Below are 17,900 nucleotides of genomic sequence, written 5' to 3'. Positions count from 1 at the left end.
TTCCTCTCCGTACCTTCATTCCTCACCCTTGGCACAGTCGCTCATCAACACTGACAAGCCCCTGGCTAGCCTGCTTGTGGGTGGAGATGGGGGTCCTGTTTCTGAAAAATGTGGAGGAAAGCCTCAGAGATGAATGGAAAGGCTGCCTCAGCTCCAGCCTTCTGGCCGCAGGGCCTCAGAGCTGTAGTTCTGCACACCGCCCCTGCTGTCAACCTGAACTTTGGCCTATACCTTGCCCTGCCTCTGTCCCTTGTGGTCCCGTCCCCAAGGTATCCTTATCATGTCCTACACCTACCGGCTCCATTGCCTGTCATCTTTCAAAGCAATGCTCTTCCTTGGTTTCACCCAGGGGTGAGCATACGCATTAAAGAAACCATCATAGGGGTAATGAGTATTGAGGCAGATGCAAGATGAGTTTTTGCAACTCATTCAAGAGATCAAGGAAGGCAGGCTTCCTTCCCCCAAACACAGCATTTAACTCACTCTCATCTTCTTCATGTACACATGGATCCTAGGATGGAACTCTCCATGAGTTAAACAGAAATTCTGCTGGAAGCAGATGTTAGGAACCAAGAGGATTTTTACTAAGAAATGGCTGCAAAGAGGACCTCACAAGTACCTGGGTAGCCTGTCAGCCTCGGGAATGGCAAGAACTGGCCCAGTCTGCTTTACCCTCCAGACACGCTATCCAGATCCAGACTCCTGTCCTGGGCCCACCCTACTCCTCCCACCTCCCAGTCTCATCTCTTTCCACTCTGGTTGAGTAATGGGGGATTGACCAAGAAATCAGGCTCTCCCTGCATGCAAAAGTCAACTCCTACCCAATGGGGGCAGAGGTCATTACTAAACCCAACAGAGAGGACCATGAATTCATGTGCTCATGACAGCTGGGAGAAGGGACAGAACAGAAAGCCTGCCTGTGGAAAGAATGGGCAAGAAGCCAGGTGGGCAGTCCTAGAAGTAGAGGGGCTTCTGAGCACCCCTTCCTTTTAGGCTCGTCTTTTCAGGAAGGTGGGAGCCAGGATACAGGGCTGGGCCAAGGTGACTAAGTGGTAGACCAGAAGACTCTTTTCTAGTCCTTCATTCCCTTAGCACTGCTGACCAGAGGCTTAGGGTGGCAACTTTTGACAGCCCCTCAGAAACCAGGTCAAGTGGCCATGGCTCTTTAATTCTTGTGTGGGGAAAACCTGAGCCCCTCCTATTTATCTTAATGTTACTCTGAAGAAAAGACTCATCAGAAGTGCTTGTCAAAAACACAGATTCCTGGGCATCAGTGTAGACTTTGAATCAGAATTTCCAAAAGAAAGGCCTGGTAATCTATATTATGTGAAAAGTTATTTTTATCATCAGGCAGGTTTGAGAAACACAAAATGTCTTCTGATGATGCCTTGGGATCTTGTGGGAGTGAAAGGAGTTGGGCAACATGAGGGAAGGGAAGAGGCTGCTGAAAATGGAAACATCCATCCACCCATGGAACATTCCCAAGTAGCTCTTAGTCTCAGGCACGGTGCTAGGTGTTGGAACACAGCACAGAACAAAACACACAGGAATCCCTACCCTCATAAAGCATTTGTTCTCTGGCTTTGTGCAAAATGGCTTAACTGTGATTCTGCCTGGATGAAATAGTTTGGGAGCAATGACACTGGCAGACTTTTCCTATTTTGGTATTATACAGTTCCCTAGGGATGGTCTCAGGCATCAAGACTCTAGGGGCCTTGAACACCAAAAAGGTTATAGTCCTCACTCCTCCACCTCCACTTTTCTGCAGTAGGTGATCCCAAATTTCAGAATCAATTGGCATATCATAAAATTAGTGTAAAGATGTTCAGCAAATTCTCTTCCCTCATTATTAAATATTAAATATCAAGTTACCTAAAAAAAAGCATTTTTTGGTGCCCATGCTTTGCTGATACCCTAAACACATTTCTACTGTGCTTGTTGGGCAAGCCAGTGCTGAGTTCCTGGGCTGCTAAACTCTGCCTGCTGCTTGGGACTGTGAATTCACAGATACAAAGAGTAATGCATGAGTTCCAGCATGGGCAGCCTAGTCATGGCCCCCGGGAAGAACCAGCCCTCACAATGACAACCTTCAGGGCCAGGGATCGTCACCTTTTTCTTTCCAAAATCTTTTTCTTTCTCCATTGAGAAGCTAAATCGGATTTCTGCCACATATTAGCAGGTGAACATTTCACTCATCAGTTGCCACCATCCTGTCTATCTCTTAGACAGGGAAAGGAGGAAAACTCTTTAATGCCTTTGCTCTCAGTGACGTCATTTGGTCACAGAGCATTAACTAGTATTATGTGTCCACTAGAGGCAGGCAGACAGGCACTAATAGAGCTCTTCCAGGGAAAACTGTCCCCTTTTTCCTTCTTTAAAAAATCTATTCATTTTCTTAAGTAACAGTTCAACCACAGTTGAATCCATTCATTCATGAGCTGCTCCACTGCCATTGTAAGGCTGCCCTGCATCTTCGGGTTCACCATGCTCCCTTTTCCTCCCTTTTTAACAATCTCACCATGGCTGAGTTATGCAAGATAGCAGGCTTAGTGCCCTAGGAATGTTTGTTCTCATAAAAATGGAACAAAGCAAAGCAAGAAGGTTTTTCCTCTGTTTATTTGGATACATCCAGGGGCCACTGTGTGATAGGCAGAATTTTAGGATGATTCCCAAGATTCCTGCCTTCTTGTGCACATACCCTGTATAATCCTCTTCCCTTGAGTGTGGGAAGAACCTGTGACTTATGTTACATTACAAGGCGAAAAGGGTTTTACAGTCTGTACTCAAGCGACTTGAGTTAATCAAAAGAGAGCGTATAATCCTGAGTTAATACTTAAAAGAGACAAAAAGCAACAGAGATGCTCTTCTGTTGGCCTTGAAGAAGCAAACTGTCGTGTTGTGGAGAGGGACATGTGGCAGGGAATGGCAGGTGGCCTCTAGGAGCTGAGGGCCTCACTCCTACAACTTCAATAAACTGAATTCTGCCAACAACCAATGAACTTGAAAGAGAACTCTGGGCCTGAGATGAGATGAGATGAGATGAGATGAAATGAGATGAGCCCAGCTGACACCTTGATTTCAGCCCAGTTAACCCTGAGCAGAGGACCCGGTTAACCCATACCCAGACTCCTGACCCTTGGAAATTGAAAGATAATAAATAGGTGGTGTTTTACGGTGCTAAGTTTGCAATGATTTGCTATGCAATAATAGAAATAATAATAGAAAACTAATTGTATTAGTCTGTCCATTCTCATGCTGCTAATAAAGACATACCCATGACTGAGTAATTTATAACGGAAAGAGGTTTAATGGGCTCACAGTTCCACATGGTTGCGGAGGCCTCACAATCATGGCAGAAGGCAAAAGAGGAGCAAAGTCACGTCTTATATGGTGGCAGGCAAAGGGAGCATGTGCAGGGGAACTCCCCTTTATAAAACCATCAGATCTTATGAGACTTATTCACTACCACAAGAACAACATGGGAAAAACCAGGCCCTGTGATTCAATTGCCTCCCACTAGGTCCCTCCCATGACACTGGGAATTATGGGAGGTGCAATTCAAGATGAGATTTGGGTGGGGACATAGCCAAACCATATCACTAATGCACACTCCCACTACTTTACTTCTCTAGAGTCAGTCACTTGCTTTGTCTTGTCATTTCCTCCCCTCTGTTACTGCTCTCCAAGAAAGGGAAAGATAATGACAAGGGTTACAACAGGAAATAAGGCTCTATGTGTCATTTTTATCCTCCACAACAGGAAAAAGGTTATTTGGATGTATCTTTTCCCTCATCTAAGACTACAAGCTCTTGTGGGAAGCTCCAACCATATGCCAAGTTCTAAGCCAGGTGCATTATATTAATAATATCATGGTACCCTCACACAACTCAAAGAGGAAAATATTGCCCCTATTTTATAGATAAGGAAATGGGAACTCAGAGAAAGTAAGTAAATTTGCAAAGTCATTCACCTGGTAAGTAGAAGATCTGGGATCAGAAACCATCTCTGTTTGGCTTCTAAGCCACCCTTTCCCAAACCAATATTGAAATAAGTTTCCCTAAGCTAAGGGTGATGGGCTAGGGGAGTGAGAATGGGCCATCTGCCACATAAAAAGGATCTAGTGCTTTTCCAGATAAAGAACAAAGATTCAGAACTGCTACTCTCTGTATCATCCATAGCATCAGGTATAACCAAGAACTGAGTGACTCTTCCAGAAAGTGCCTAGCAGGAGGTTGGGAAGATGTGTTCTATTATATCAGAAAGACAATACCACAAACAGATACCACAAAACCAAACTGCTGAAAGAAAATGCCATCGCAGGAAATGTCCACAGGGCAATGAAAAGTCTTTATAGACTGATCGTAGTTCATTCCCCTGTCAAACACTGGAGATAATGGAATTGTCAAGATCTTGATTCATAATGATGTATTGGAAGGATGGATATGGTCACTGGGGTCCTCTGAAATGAGCTAACTTAGACATTAAGGAAAACTAGTGGCTGCCACTCTCTTGGAAAGACTAGGCTCATTTCTAAGAGCAGGAGGAAGCTTGGTTTTAGGAACTATTGGGAATGGGTAAAAATCAGGGGCAAACTTAGTCTTGCCCCAGCCTCTCTAGCCCCATCTCCCCTGCCCTGCTAGGGGTGCTACTCATTTGATTCTCTCTTTCCTAGCCTTGTGAGCATCCCACTGCCTTACAGCTTTATGCCCCCCTGGGAGCAGTGCAAAATGCTTATTCTTGGCCTCCCTTCCTAGAAAGCCTCCTTACCTCACATCCCCACCCCACACTGGCTTTCTCCCCTGCTACTCCTTCTTCCTTAAGAAGGGGGAGGTGACAGCTGAGATCAAAGTTTGACTGCTACGTGTGGTGAAATTTTCAGAAAAATGCACAAAATGACTCAGAAATGGAATTTGTACCCCTTCAAGGGAGGGAAGAAAAATTTTTAAACGTTCTCAGAGTGCCTGCAGACACATTTACCCACCCACACCTTGCTAATCTTCTTCCTGCCCTTCTACCATCACAGCCACCCCCAACACACGGCTTTGTGGGCAGGAACACATCCCTCCACAAACCATCCGTTCTGGTGCCCCATGACAGGGAGGAGTGTGTTGGCATATTAATCAATTAATAAGCATCTGAAATTGTCTGTCAGTGTCACAGATACGTAGCCGGTCTGTTCTCCGGGTCCCTGCTACGCTGAAGCCAATCCTCAGGAGCCATCAGCTTGGTAAGCAAAATGGGAAATCTCCCTAAGGTGTCTGTTGCTGCTGCCTGAGTGCTCAGATCTATTGGGAGGATGGGAAGGGGATTTCAGTAAGTGAACCTATTTATTCCTGCCTGCCCTTTCTTCTTTGGTAACCATCCCCTTGCCCACTCTGCTTGGCAGTTTGGAGGAAGGAACAGGGTAAAGTACAAGGAGAGCAAGGACCACCAAGTCTCCTGTCACCTGCAGAGCAGCCTAAAGCCAGAGCCAGTTTCCCAGAGTCTTTCCTTGCTGGGTTTCCTGTTCTGTAGAACCATAATAATTCAGATTCGTTCCCCACTATGGATGAAGTGTCTCATGTTCACCTCTCAGCATCAGAAAGATTTAAGTCTCTTAACAAATTCCAGCATCTTGAAACATTCCAACACTTACAGAACAGGAGAACATATCTGTGTGTTTATTTGTATGCTAAAAAGATCTAGAACAATTTTTCCCACAGAAATAGTTTTCCCAGCTTCTAAAACAAAACGATGCTTCATACCAGGAAGACTGTTTAATTATTACTATTACCATTGTTGTTTTAATGTCCAACGTCCTGTGGAAAGACCAGTAGAAGCCTGTTCTAGTTGCAGTTCTGTCACCATGTGACATTGTGCAAGTCGTTGAACCTTTCCTGGATTCAAGTTCCCCATCTTTACAAAGGAGGGGTTTGAACTTTTTGATCTCTGAGTGCTGTGCTGCCCTGTCCTGTCCTGCCCTCCATTTGATGCCAGTCACCAAAATCCACCCAGACTCTGTAGTTAAGCTATGGCAGGATGGGCTGGTGGAAAGAGCTTGGGCTCTGGGATGGAAAGATGGATCACAGCATCAGTGTGATCCAGAGCAAGTCTTCTATGAAAGGGAAATCACAGAGCCTTCACGCAGTGGTTCAGGCTCCAGTTAAGTAACAACATCCTTGGCATGTGTCACTGCTTAATAAATATTAGCTCTCTTTCCTGGGCTGAAAACAAAAGAAGATTGGGAGGCCAGGATCAGGGTCCAAATTCACAAGAGGAAAGTCTGGAGCTCTCCAAGTTTCTTTTTGCTTTATTTTGCCTGTCTTCTTGTTGAGTGAAGTATAAACAAAGATGAGGCTATTAAAGATCACTCTTTGAGGGTCTCATTTCTGGAAACTGGAAAGAAGACTGCCCACAACTGGGGAGCCTGTGACCTCTCTGACAGGCTCAATGTCCCCAAGTCTCTGCCATCTATTGACTTGGACAGCATTTAGTGTAATGACTCAGCGATCCTAACTCTGAGCCAGTGGCAGAGTTGCAGTCCTAGACATTCTTCTTAGCAGCAGTTTGTAATTTACTTGTTTATCTTCAGGTCATTCTGCTGCCATGTTCTATACCAGACACTTCCTCCAGAATGTAAGCACATAGTCATCTGTCACAGCTCAGCTATTGTTTTAAGAAAATTCCTTTAGGCATCTAGCAGAGTCATTGGATTCTACTACTGGAAGGGACCTCGGAAATTATGGACTTCTGTATTTTTTTTTTCAAGCTGCAAGAGCATGACACATTAGTGGATTGTGAAATCCATTTAGCAGGTCAAGACTAGCATTTTAAAACTGCACATTCTGCACATGTACCCCAGAACTTAAAGTATAATTAAAAAACAAACAAACAAACAGAAACAATGAAATAAAATAAAGCAGACTGGAAAATACCCAAGAGCACTGTATGCAGTGTTGTTCTGTGAAGCTATCACTTGTGTCACACATGTGCATGTGCACACACGTGTGTGTTTGTGTGTGTATGCTGGGTTGTGATGTAAAAATGTGTTTCTTACTCTGAGTAGCAGTCAAAACACTGTGAAAGCCACTGTTTAGGCCACTCCTTTCATGTGCTGATGAGAAAACTGAGATTAAAATATTTGACCCTAGATCACAGAGCTGATTTTTGGCAGAGGCAAAAACCAAAGCCAAGGTCTTCTGAGCCCAGGCCCATGCACTTCCCTCGGCAGCCTCTTCCTCCCATGGGGATAATCAGCCTAGCTTCTGCACCCTTCGTGTCTCTCGGTCATTATTTTCTACCTTTCACATTTATCAGATTGTCTTTAGGCGGGGGAAAAACACTTTTCACCTGTGAATAGTACACATTCCATCCATTTTTATTTTAAAATTCCAGGTGCACTTCAGCTCAGAGAGCAGTTGTTGAGATGAACCAGCCACAGAAGCCAGGGTTTGCCCTGTGTTTATTTACAGAAGGACACACCCGCCAAGAGCTGCTCTGAGGGGACTATGGCTGCAAGAGAGGGCCCTGCCCATTTACCAGCAACAACTATGAGCCACTTTGAGACTTAGAGTATACATATCATCAGGGAAAGATGACATTGATGGAAAACCTTTGCTACAGCAGTGGAAACGCACACACTCCCCTTTCGTCCTTCTGGTTAAAGATAGAAAGCTGGGTATTCAATGTACTCAGGTATTCAGTATATGAAATATCTGAACTCCTTTCCTTCCCTGTGTTCTGTCTCTTTTGCATTCTGAGTTTTCCAGAGCAAATAACTCAGAAGAGGATTGGATCAGGGAAAAAGGAGAGCCCAACTTGGTTACCTTGGTTGGCTTGTATACCTAGAATGCCTGCACTGTTTGCCATCTATCTACCCTCCAAGCCTCATCTTCAACAAAAGCCTTCTACCTCCCACCCCCAAGCTGCTGGACCACTCACTGTTTCCCACCTCTCATTTGCACTCCTCACAGACTATCTTAGATTGCCATACACATCTGCAGCCACATCCTTATGCCCCTGACAAGAGGAGCCACAGCTTATACTTCTTGAGATTCCTGACAATGCCAGGCATTGTCCCATGTAAGTTCTTAAAGGAAATGTGTTTGATTGCTTTTGTTACTTGTTAATGACTCCCTGTATACTTTGGCAGGGAAATGAAATTGGCACAAATAGCTCAAGTGGGGTTTTGCACCAACTATGGGTTTCATTTATCCACAGGATTGCAATAGAAGAAATTTAGATTCAATACAAAGAAGAAATTCTCAATCACAGGGGTCTAGAGAGGGGATGGATGGCATTATCAAAAGAGGTTAGAGAGAAGGGGTAGAGAGGGGAATGTGGGAAAACAAAGAAAAATTGCAGGGGTGGGGAAAGTGAGTGGGGGAGGGCACAACCTTAGAGAGATAGTACACATTCTAGGGCCTGAGGATATTTTAGAAGAGTCTCTGATTTATAGAAAGCACTGACTCAGGTGCAGTACAAACTTGGTTTTTCAGCAGGAAAAATGTATTAGATAAAGTTGACATGTCCAGCAGCTCTGGGAGTCTGGACCTTTATTCAAACCCACTCACTTGTATTGAGCAGCTACTTTTGCAAAGTTCTGGGCTAGAAACTAGGGGACACACAGAGGGCTAAGACAGGATCCCTGTCATCCAAGTGCTTATGATGTAGTATTCATTTATTCTTTGTTTCTTTCAGGCATTTATTAAATGTCTATTATGTAGTAGTGAAAGGGCTACAAAGATTAAAATACAGCTCTCTCTCTCTCTCTTTGATATGGTTTGGATGTGTGTCCCTACCCAAATCTCATGTTGAAATGCAATCCCCAATGTTGGAGGTGGGGCCTGGTGGGAGGTGATTGGATCACAGGGGTGGTTTCTCATGGTTTAACACCACCCCCATTGGTGCTGCCATCGCAATAGTGAGTTCTCATGAGATCTGGTTCTTTAAAAGTGTGTGGCACCTCCCCCCAACCCCTCTCAGTCCAGCTCCTGCCATGTAAGAAGCCTGATTCTGCTTTGCTTTCCACCAGGAGTAAAAGCTCCCTGAGGCCTCCCCAGGAATAGATGCTGCCACACTTCCTGTACAGCCTGCAGAACCATAAGCCAATTAAACCTCTTCTCTTTATAAATTACCCAGTCTCAGGTATTTCTTTATAGCACTGTGAGAACAGACTAATTCTTTCTCTGTCTCTCTCTCTCTCACACACACAGTCATTCAAAAAAGTCTAAAAGAACAACAAAAAGCCACCCTTAATCCTGTCACCAAAGGCCACTGTTAGCATGCTAGCATGTTTCCAAGCAGTTTTTTCAAGTAAGTACATTTCTAAATAGTTGAGATATAGCATATATACCCTATTGTATACTGCTTTTTAAAAATAAAAGAATTTGGCCAAATGCAGTGGCCAAGGCAGGCAGATCACTTGAACCCAGGAGTTCAAGACCAGCTTGGGCAACACAGCAAAACCCCATCTCTACAGACAACAACAACAACAACAAAACCTCAAAAATTAGCTTGGTGTGGTGGCGTGCGCCTGTAATCCCAGGTACTCTGAGGCGGGAAGATCTCTTGAGCCTGGGAGGTGGAGGCTGCAGTGAGCTGAGATTGTGCTACTGCATTCTAGCTTGGGTGGCAGAGTGAGACCCTGTCTCAAAAATAAAATAAAAGAATTTTCCTTTGTGAATCAACCTCAATACTTACTAATAGCTGTATAATGTTCTACCATGTGGGTGTACTGTAGTTTATTTACCCATTCTCCCAGCATTGGATTTGGATTAGCTCTCAGTTATAACACAGACCGCAAGGAGCAACTCTCTTTAAAAACCCCTGTCGAGGCCACATTCTCCATGTGATTGTGAGTATGCTATGGGCAAGACTGGAGATTTTGCTCTCCTTAGCATGAACCGGGCTGTCCTTTCCTTGGCCAGTTTGAACAGAGGCTATCAAGACACAGCTAACCCCAGAGTTCAGCTCCCTAATCAAAGGATGGGGAGCAGACTGGCATCTTAGACGTACACATGGCCTAGTGTTTGATATATATATCAGCAAAGTACATCCTGTTAAAAACACCAGACACTAAGGTGGCAGTCACTTGGCAAGGCTAGAAATTGTACGGTTTAAGCTACCATTCCACAGAGCACACAATAGGCAGAGGATTCATAATTGTTCTTGTCAAAATGTACCATCCTGCCTCAACGATGCTGATGAAAATATTTGTTCTTAAGCAGGAACCATCATTGTATGTGAGGCTGTATGGATACAAACCACACCATTGGGGAACTAAGAAGGCTGCCCTCAAAGGCAGACTTAAATATTAACATAATAGATTAAAATGGAGCTTCCCAAACTCCAGTATGCATAGGAATCACCTGGAGACTTTGTTAAAACAAATTCTACTGCCAGAAATCTTGATGCTGTAGGTCTTGGATGGGATCTGAGAATCTGCATTTCTAACAAGTCCCAGGGGGATGCTGATGTTGCCAGTCAGTGGACCACAGAGGCCAGGTAACAAGGTAGGTATTAGATTGAACCATATTAAATTGGTGATATTCAGCCATCTTGACCTTAAAAACCTATCTCAATAGTTCAGTCTAATAATTAGTTCAACTCCAAGGTCATCTTTACCAGAAGGGTCACTGTGCTCTTAGATAGCAGTAAAGTGCTTGCTTTTCAGCAACCTGTACTGAAAATGACCAGCCCATCACCAAGTCATGAAACATTTGTGCCAGTTTTCAAGGCTTCCATGCCTGAGCTTAAACCAGGGTAGGAGAAATGGGGGCTTGACCCAATCTTTACTTTGTCAGCCTCACACCCCCTGAAGAGACACTGTCAGTGTTACAAGTTTGCAAACAAGTAAAAGTATAGAAAGATAATACTGATCAGAAATAAGGAATTTGCTCTTTCAGGAGAGCGAAACAAATAGTTAAGAAATACTTCCAAGATTATGGGCTTAACAAGGGTTAAAAATAAAACTCCTTGGTGAATGACACAAATCTGTTTCCATTAGTTGAGATGAACCAGGTGAGGCCGATTACAGGGAAGACCGTGCGTATCATCCTTTAGTACTCATAGTTTCTTGAAAGCAGGCTGTCTCCATGGGAAAATAGAGAAGAAAGGAGGCAATGCACCCACGAAGATGAGTATGACATGTTAAAATCCCTTCACTCCTGTTCAAACTAAGATGAGATGTCATAAACATGGGTGCCTCTGACATCCCAGGAAAGAAAATGGAGCTGGAGTGGGACAGGCAGGTCAGAAAAAGCATGTGAAAATCACCATTTTATTCAAGAACCACTGCACTCAGCCACTGGATATAAGAAAAAAAAGGGTTCTATTTTTCAATATGGCGCATGGAGTCTCTTCTGTCCTCCTGGACAGATGCCCTTGGCTTGGTTAGATTGTGAAGCAGTAAGGTAATTAGCACATGACATCCAATTATATATGCTAATAAATCCCTTCTCCTAGGTAGAGGTTAGTCTCTTAAAATCTACTTAGAGAGCATAAGTGATGATGGAAAATTTTAAAATACTTACAAAAGGCCCCACATACCACCTCCGCTACACTTACTTAGAATCACTACTTGCTAATTAGTATCTTTGCAGGTAGAAGAGAAGTGATACTCTTTATTGGGCCAACAAAGAAGCTATAAATACATGAGCCTGCAAGCCAAAAGGCATTCTTTTCCGAGGACATTTCCAACCCAAAAGCCTAGATATTTGTAATGAGTTATGTGCTCTCTATAACAGACATAGCTAGATGAGTGGCAAATACTTAACCCATAATGGATTCATTCTGGTGTCAGAAGAGATGGGTTCTCTTGTGACTCAATTAGCTTGAGTCTAGCTGAGTCTGCAGTGGTATCAAGGGAGGTGTCCTACGTTCATTTTGCACATTTGCTGCCTCAGACCTAGAATCAGCCCTTTCTTGAAGAAGCCCTGACTCCTCTCAGAGGGAACAGACTTTAGAGACCACACTCTGCATGGTAGGGGTATTCATGGTTGCTAGGCTGTCATTGGTTCTAGACTTCTTCAGTAGACAGGACTAGAAAATATGTAAGTTTCAGAAGGTGAAAATAAATCATGAGTTTAAAACATTATTGCCAATTCAAATCTAAGATTACAGGTTTTAATTTAACTTCCTTGATTTTATAATTGATCTCTTTTCTCTTGTGCTGAAAATCTTGATTCCTAATGGCATAATTACTTATTTGAATAGTTGCAAAATGACTACAATAAGACAACTTAATTCAGTTTTAGATTTCTTTTTGTTTTTCATTTGTCATTAGGATATTTTCTACTAGCAATGTACAGTAAAGGGTACTTTCTTTGGAAGTCACATGAAATGATTGAAGGTGTTAAGTGCAATGATTGCTAAGGTCCTGTGTATTCCTTTGGGTACATAAAATGAGAAAACTATGAAAGGCTCCTGGCCATCCCATTCAGGTGGATCTAGTTAATAAATAACTAAAATTCATGTAAAGTTCCTGCAATTTAGATTTCCAGTTTATTTGAGAAAAACATAAAGCCTTCCTTCCCTTCACATTCATCTGCTCCACATGTTGCAGTATTTCGAAAACTAGGAGCTCCTCCCCTTCCTTCCTTGACTCGTGAACTCTGCCACTGGCCCTTGCAGGAGCTGGCCTTGCTTTGTTGAGTAACAGCACAGAGAAGCCCACACAGTGATGAGGAGAGCCTTTGATCTCCAGAAGACTTGAAAACTTAAGTCTGGAGGTCTTGGCATTTATCCCAGAGATCAAACACATATGTTGGCACCTGCAGGGAAAAGGGAAATATGAACTGGCCCTTTTGGAATCCAGAGCCTATGATGGGAACTCCACAAGCAATGGCAGAATCTACTAAAGGCCACAGGCCTATCAGAAGCTATGAGTAGCCTCCATGGGGATCTCTCTACCAAGGATTTGGTGAGTAGACCACACACAGGGATCAGACAGCTTCACCCCTGAGTGACTGTGCCTGAGTCCAAATACTAAAAACTAGGTTGAACCCAATGAAATTGACATTTTTGTAGGTCAAAATAGTTGAATATTGGCAATTTCATATGGTTCAATGTTACAGCTCTTAAGTAAGCAAATGAAGAGCCAAAAACTCAATAATCACTCAAGCCAGATAAATGACACCCTATTTCCCCCTCCCAAGTTCAAGGCATTTTGTGCTTCTCTTCTCAGGTTGATTTGAGGCAGACAGAGATGAGGGGAGAAGAGAGAGCAAAGTTATAACAGGCAACTGATTCTAGAGGGTCGCATCAGAGAACAAGTGCCTTGGGCCCCGGTGCTGGCTGGCATGGTGCGGAGGATCATCAGCAAAGCTTGACCCCAATCCCTCCAAGTGTACTGGAGGCCCCAGCTAATCACACTTGGGTCTGGGAAAGGAAACATGTCACCTCTTATTATGTCCAAGGGACTGTGCAGAGGTGCTTTAAAGAGAAAGGAACACCATCAGTGCCGTCAAGCAGTTTATAACCTGGTAGCCATATTAGACAAATTAGGTGATAATCCAAGGTAGGATCAAGTGTGCTGCCACACAAGTTCAAGAGACATGCTCTCTGGTTAGGGAAGGGGTGCAGGGAAGAGGTAACATTGAAGTAGGAGGAGGGTTAACGGCTGGCTAGGATCGGCAAATGCTGGGAGAGATCAGCATATGCTAAAGCATTAGGTTAAACCATTTGGAATTTCGCTTTTGAGGCAAAAATTTTTTAATATTAGCAATTTCCTGTGATCCAACCTAATATGAAGGTTAGAACGAGTCTGTTGGTATAGGTCCCAGGAGTAGTTCATTGTGGCTTGGCCAGGAGTCATGTGAATCAGAGAGGCGCATGTAGGGAGCTGCTTAGGAAGAAGATGAAGATGACTTAGTGAGCATGTCCATGAACCACACAGCGGGTTAGGCTCTCGGTATAGCTAATCTTATTTGGTTCCCACAATAAACCCAGGATGAACGTTTCATTATCTCCAACTTACTGTATAGGCACAGAAAGGTTAAGTTGCTTGCTCGAGGGCCGCAAAATGATAAGCCATAGAGGCAGGACTGGAAGCACATACATCTGATTCCAAGGCCCAAGATCTTTCTACCCCACATCACTTCCCCACAAAGGAGCAGATATTGGTGTGGGGAGACCATGTTCACCCCAGAAAGGAAGACTGAAGTGGTTCAGTGGAGGGCCTTGGTGGTCGGGATGTGGAGCTCAAACTTAACCCTCTTATGTAAAGGGAAGTGTCTTAGTCCCTGGCTCAAAGCAGAGCTCAAGACAAGTTGTTTGAGGATAGAGATGAGCTTTCTTGTGTGTGTGTGTGTGTGTGTGTGTGTGTGTGTGTGTGTGTGTTTCATCTTCCAGCTGAGCAATGGTCTAGAACACTGACCTGTGTGTAATAGGTGCTCAAATGTGACTTGAATGGATCTGGCTCAATTCCATAAATGGTTCAATCTGTATATCTTGTGGTCCTTTTTGTCTCCTTTTAATCTATGTCCTTTCTTTTCTTGATCTCTTCTCCCAGACAAATTCTACTCAATACCAAGCTCAAGTTGCACCTCCTTGGTGAAGCCATCCAAGACCTCCCAGGGCCCAGTTGGTTCATTCATTCATTGATCAATGAGTTATTAAGGACTTCCCATGTGCCAACCACTGTGCTAGGCACTGCAATAGAATGGTGGACATGACATGTGCCATTGTCCTTGTCCTTATGGAACTTACTTCCAGGTGGGACAAAAGCCAGTAAGTAAATTGATTGATAAGGAAGAATGTCATTGGTAGTGATAAGCACTCTGATGAACTACAACAGGGAGATGTGAAAGAGAGTAAGAATAGTGGGAGATGTGGCATTGAGGAAATGACAATGGCAACTTAATGACCAGGAAGGCCTGAGATTCTCAAGTGTAGGCATCGGAGACACCAAGGAGAGGGAGTGAGGGTCCCTGTTCACATGGAGCTGAAAGCTAGTGGAATGACCTCTTCTGTAGCTCAGAGTGGCCATCTGGCTTCACTGGTCACCAAAGCCATTTCCTCTTCTTTCTGGGCACAAAGCTAAACTATATTTCCCAGCCTCCCTTGCAGTTGGGTGTGCCATATGCTGAGGTCCACCTGGTAGAATGTGAGCAGAAGTGACACACACCACTTCCAGCCTGGCCCATTGAAACCTGCCACACATCCTCTTTCATGTTCTTGATGAAGATGAGTACAGAGACCTTAGAAGTCATCTACTGAAGACAATAGATTCCTAAGATGGAAGGAATCTGCATCCTTCAATTCCAGCTAGGAGAAGAGCTACCCACCAATGAGGCAAACCCATTTTGGACACTATGCAAGTGAATAATAAACCTGAATTTTATTAAGCCACTGAGATGTTGGGGTTTGTTACAGCAGCTAATGGTACACTAATTCACTGAACTCGCTGTATCATTGCTATGAGTACTCATTTGGTCCCTATTTAGCCTAGGACATGGTTTCTATTGTATCATTGTTTGATTATGTGCTTTTCTTTAGTTTCTCCTTCCTGTATGTCCCATCCCTCTCAACTCAGATGGCAAGAGTGCAGTTAGAGGCTCGCCCTTCCAGTGCTTTGGTATCTTACCAGCTCTTACCAGAAGTGGGCTTCTGCTTTCACTGCTCTATCATGTCAATGGATGCTTTTATGTCCCTTTAAGTCATTGGTACTTTTAGGTAAGGGGATGACCAATGTTTTCATCTTTTCCTCTTTTAGTTTGCTGAGAAGACATGATTTCTAGACTACTATTATACAAATGTAATCCTATCACAGTCCCTCCCTAAATGGTGATCAGTTCTGAATCGGGGACCTGGGTTAACAAGACAGGACCACCCATACACTGTTTTAATTGCTTGTTTCCCTGTCAAACTAGATGCTTTTTCCGGGCAAGGAGTATTTATTCTCTATATTTCTGCATCAAGCACAGTGTTGGACACATAGTAGGTACTGCATAAATGCTTGCGCTATGAACTAATAAGGTTGTCTAATGTTGTTAAATACACCGGTGTGCTATAGAAATAATCTGCCAAAGTTTTTGTTCTTCAGAAAACATTGCTAAAGCCACCCCCTCAATTTACAGTCAGTATTAACAAAAGCTTTTCCTTGAAAGCCAGATGCATAGGAGTCAGGCTGAATTAGGAGTTGCTTTGGGGCATCCACAGAAATGAAGATTGTGCGGGAGGGTACACTAAATGGGGCTCTGCTTTTCTGCTGCAGCTCTGCTAAGTGCTGGCTTTTTCCCCCCCTCTTTTGCTTTTTCTTCTCTAACTCAACCTTCAAATTAGCTCTTGGAATCTGCAGGTGGAGTAACTCTTTGTTCTAACACACCCCTTGCCAAGACTTGCCAGTGAAAGCTGCAAGCACCTGGTTGGCCCAAAGGGTGAGTTTGATTTCTCTTCAGGGCGAATCCTCAGGCAGTGCATGAGGAACTGGGAGTGCCTGTGGCCTAGCCCATGCTCAGATGCCTTCCCAGCACCCTCTCAGGAAGTCACCCAACCCAACACCACCTCTGGCCTTCAGGCACCCTCCAGCCCCAGATAGTGACTTTTGTTGCAGAGCTCACTCACTCAGAGACATCCAGGCCAGACCAACTTGGCCAAAGACCATGATCAGAAAAGGAACGGGCTACTCTATAACCTCAAAGAGTAAGGAAGTACTTTTTTGTATGTTTTTTTTTAAGCCCTCAAACCCATGCAGCAATTGGAATAGAGGTGAAATTGCAGATGACACCAACCTGCAAACCGAATGGAATGAGTCAGTGTCATCAGACTAGAGGTCTGTTTTGAACCCAAGCAATGGTCCAAGCCACACGTAGGGTCACACTGATTGTTCTAACAATGGATCAACTCCAGACATAAGCATTTTTGACAGAATTTGACATTGCAAAAACAGCTGGCTAATCTGGGCATTCCAGTAACAAATGAGAACCATTAATTATTTCATTACACTTACACAACCCATAAACCAGTCCTCTAACTGGATGTTTCCCAAAAGTTGCCAGTGAATTCAATTAAATGTGCTGATTCAGTCCTGTGTAGACATAGCACAGACCCCTGTTAGTGGGTGGTTATGAGGCTTCTTCTGTCAGTTCTGTGAGGAATTAAATATCAGGGCAAGAATGTTTACATGAAAAGATAAAGGTATTGAAGAGAAGGCAATTGGAACCTAAACACAACTTGGGAATCTCATTTTATTTAAGAATGAGCTTTGGCCACTCTTCTGACTTTTTGTACTTGCTTTTAAAAGCTGTCAAACCAATAGGTTTGGTGAATACAACATTTATTTGCCTTTTATCCACCCACAGGAAAGTCTGTTCTTTCCAGAACAAAAGCCACTTGGGACAAGTGGCACACAGAGATGCCCAGATTCCCATCCCTTTCACCATTGTGTCAGCTTCCCATTGTGTACTTCTGAGTCTTCTTTCAATAGTAGCTATGGGCTCAAGTCCATTCTAGAAACGCCAATGTCCTTTGTGATGGGGTTTTCTGCAAAGCCACAGAGAGCAGGATCTACTGGGGCTGCCCAGGCAAGCTACCTTTTCAGCAACAACACGCTGCAGAAGTTTCTTCTTCCTGGGGTGAATTCAAGCCAGGGGCCTGGAGCAGAGCATTCAGGGCCTGAACTATGGGACTAACAGGCCTTTACAGTAACAAGTGAGGATTTGGGGCTTTGGGGTGGGTTGTGTTTACTTGAATAGGTCTCCAAATGCTCATCTCAAAGTTAATAAAATCCCAGTTGAATATTCCATTTTTAGTGAGGACTCCAAGGTTGTTAGGCCCTTCCTTTGCCACCTGCTTCCCTGAACCGCACTTTCTCCATCACTCTCTCTCCCTACTTCCTTCCTTTGTCCCATTCACATTTCTTTCCCTGTTGTCCTTGGCCCGAGCCCTCTAGTGGATCAAGACTAGGGTACCCTTTTTTG

At 43.9% G+C, this 17,900-nt stretch overlaps 1 protein-coding gene and 1 long non-coding RNA gene across 10 annotated transcripts in view; one reads left to right on the top strand and one right to left on the bottom strand.

Moving 5' to 3' along the window:
- Positions 1–15,324, top strand: part of LOC129475594 (uncharacterized) — a 64,976-nt gene extending 49,652 nt beyond the window's left edge. The window contains exons 4-6 of one of the 4 annotated variants that reach the window (XR_008654832.2): positions 10,401–10,493; positions 12,759–12,901; positions 14,492–15,324. This is a non-coding gene — a long non-coding RNA (uncharacterized lncRNA). Of the gene's footprint in view, positions 1–5,152; positions 5,228–7,374; positions 9,774–10,400; positions 10,494–12,758; positions 12,902–14,491 lie in introns of those variants that run through there. The other 3 variants (XR_010119594.1, XR_010119596.1, XR_010119595.1) reach the window with 3 other exon arrangements.
- NHS (NHS actin remodeling regulator) overlaps positions 1–17,900 on the bottom strand; it is a 365,514-nt gene that overhangs the window by 48,585 nt on the left and 299,029 nt on the right. The gene's annotated exons all lie outside the window — the stretch shown is intronic.

The sequence above is a fragment of the Symphalangus syndactylus genome, chromosome X (genome assembly GCF_028878055.3).
Source record: "Symphalangus syndactylus isolate Jambi chromosome X, NHGRI_mSymSyn1-v2.1_pri, whole genome shotgun sequence".
In the NCBI taxonomy this organism is placed as follows: Eukaryota; Metazoa; Chordata; class Mammalia; order Primates; family Hylobatidae; genus Symphalangus; species Symphalangus syndactylus.
Note: the sequence above shows the minus strand (reverse complement) of the source record. Positions and strands in the feature narration are given on the sequence as shown.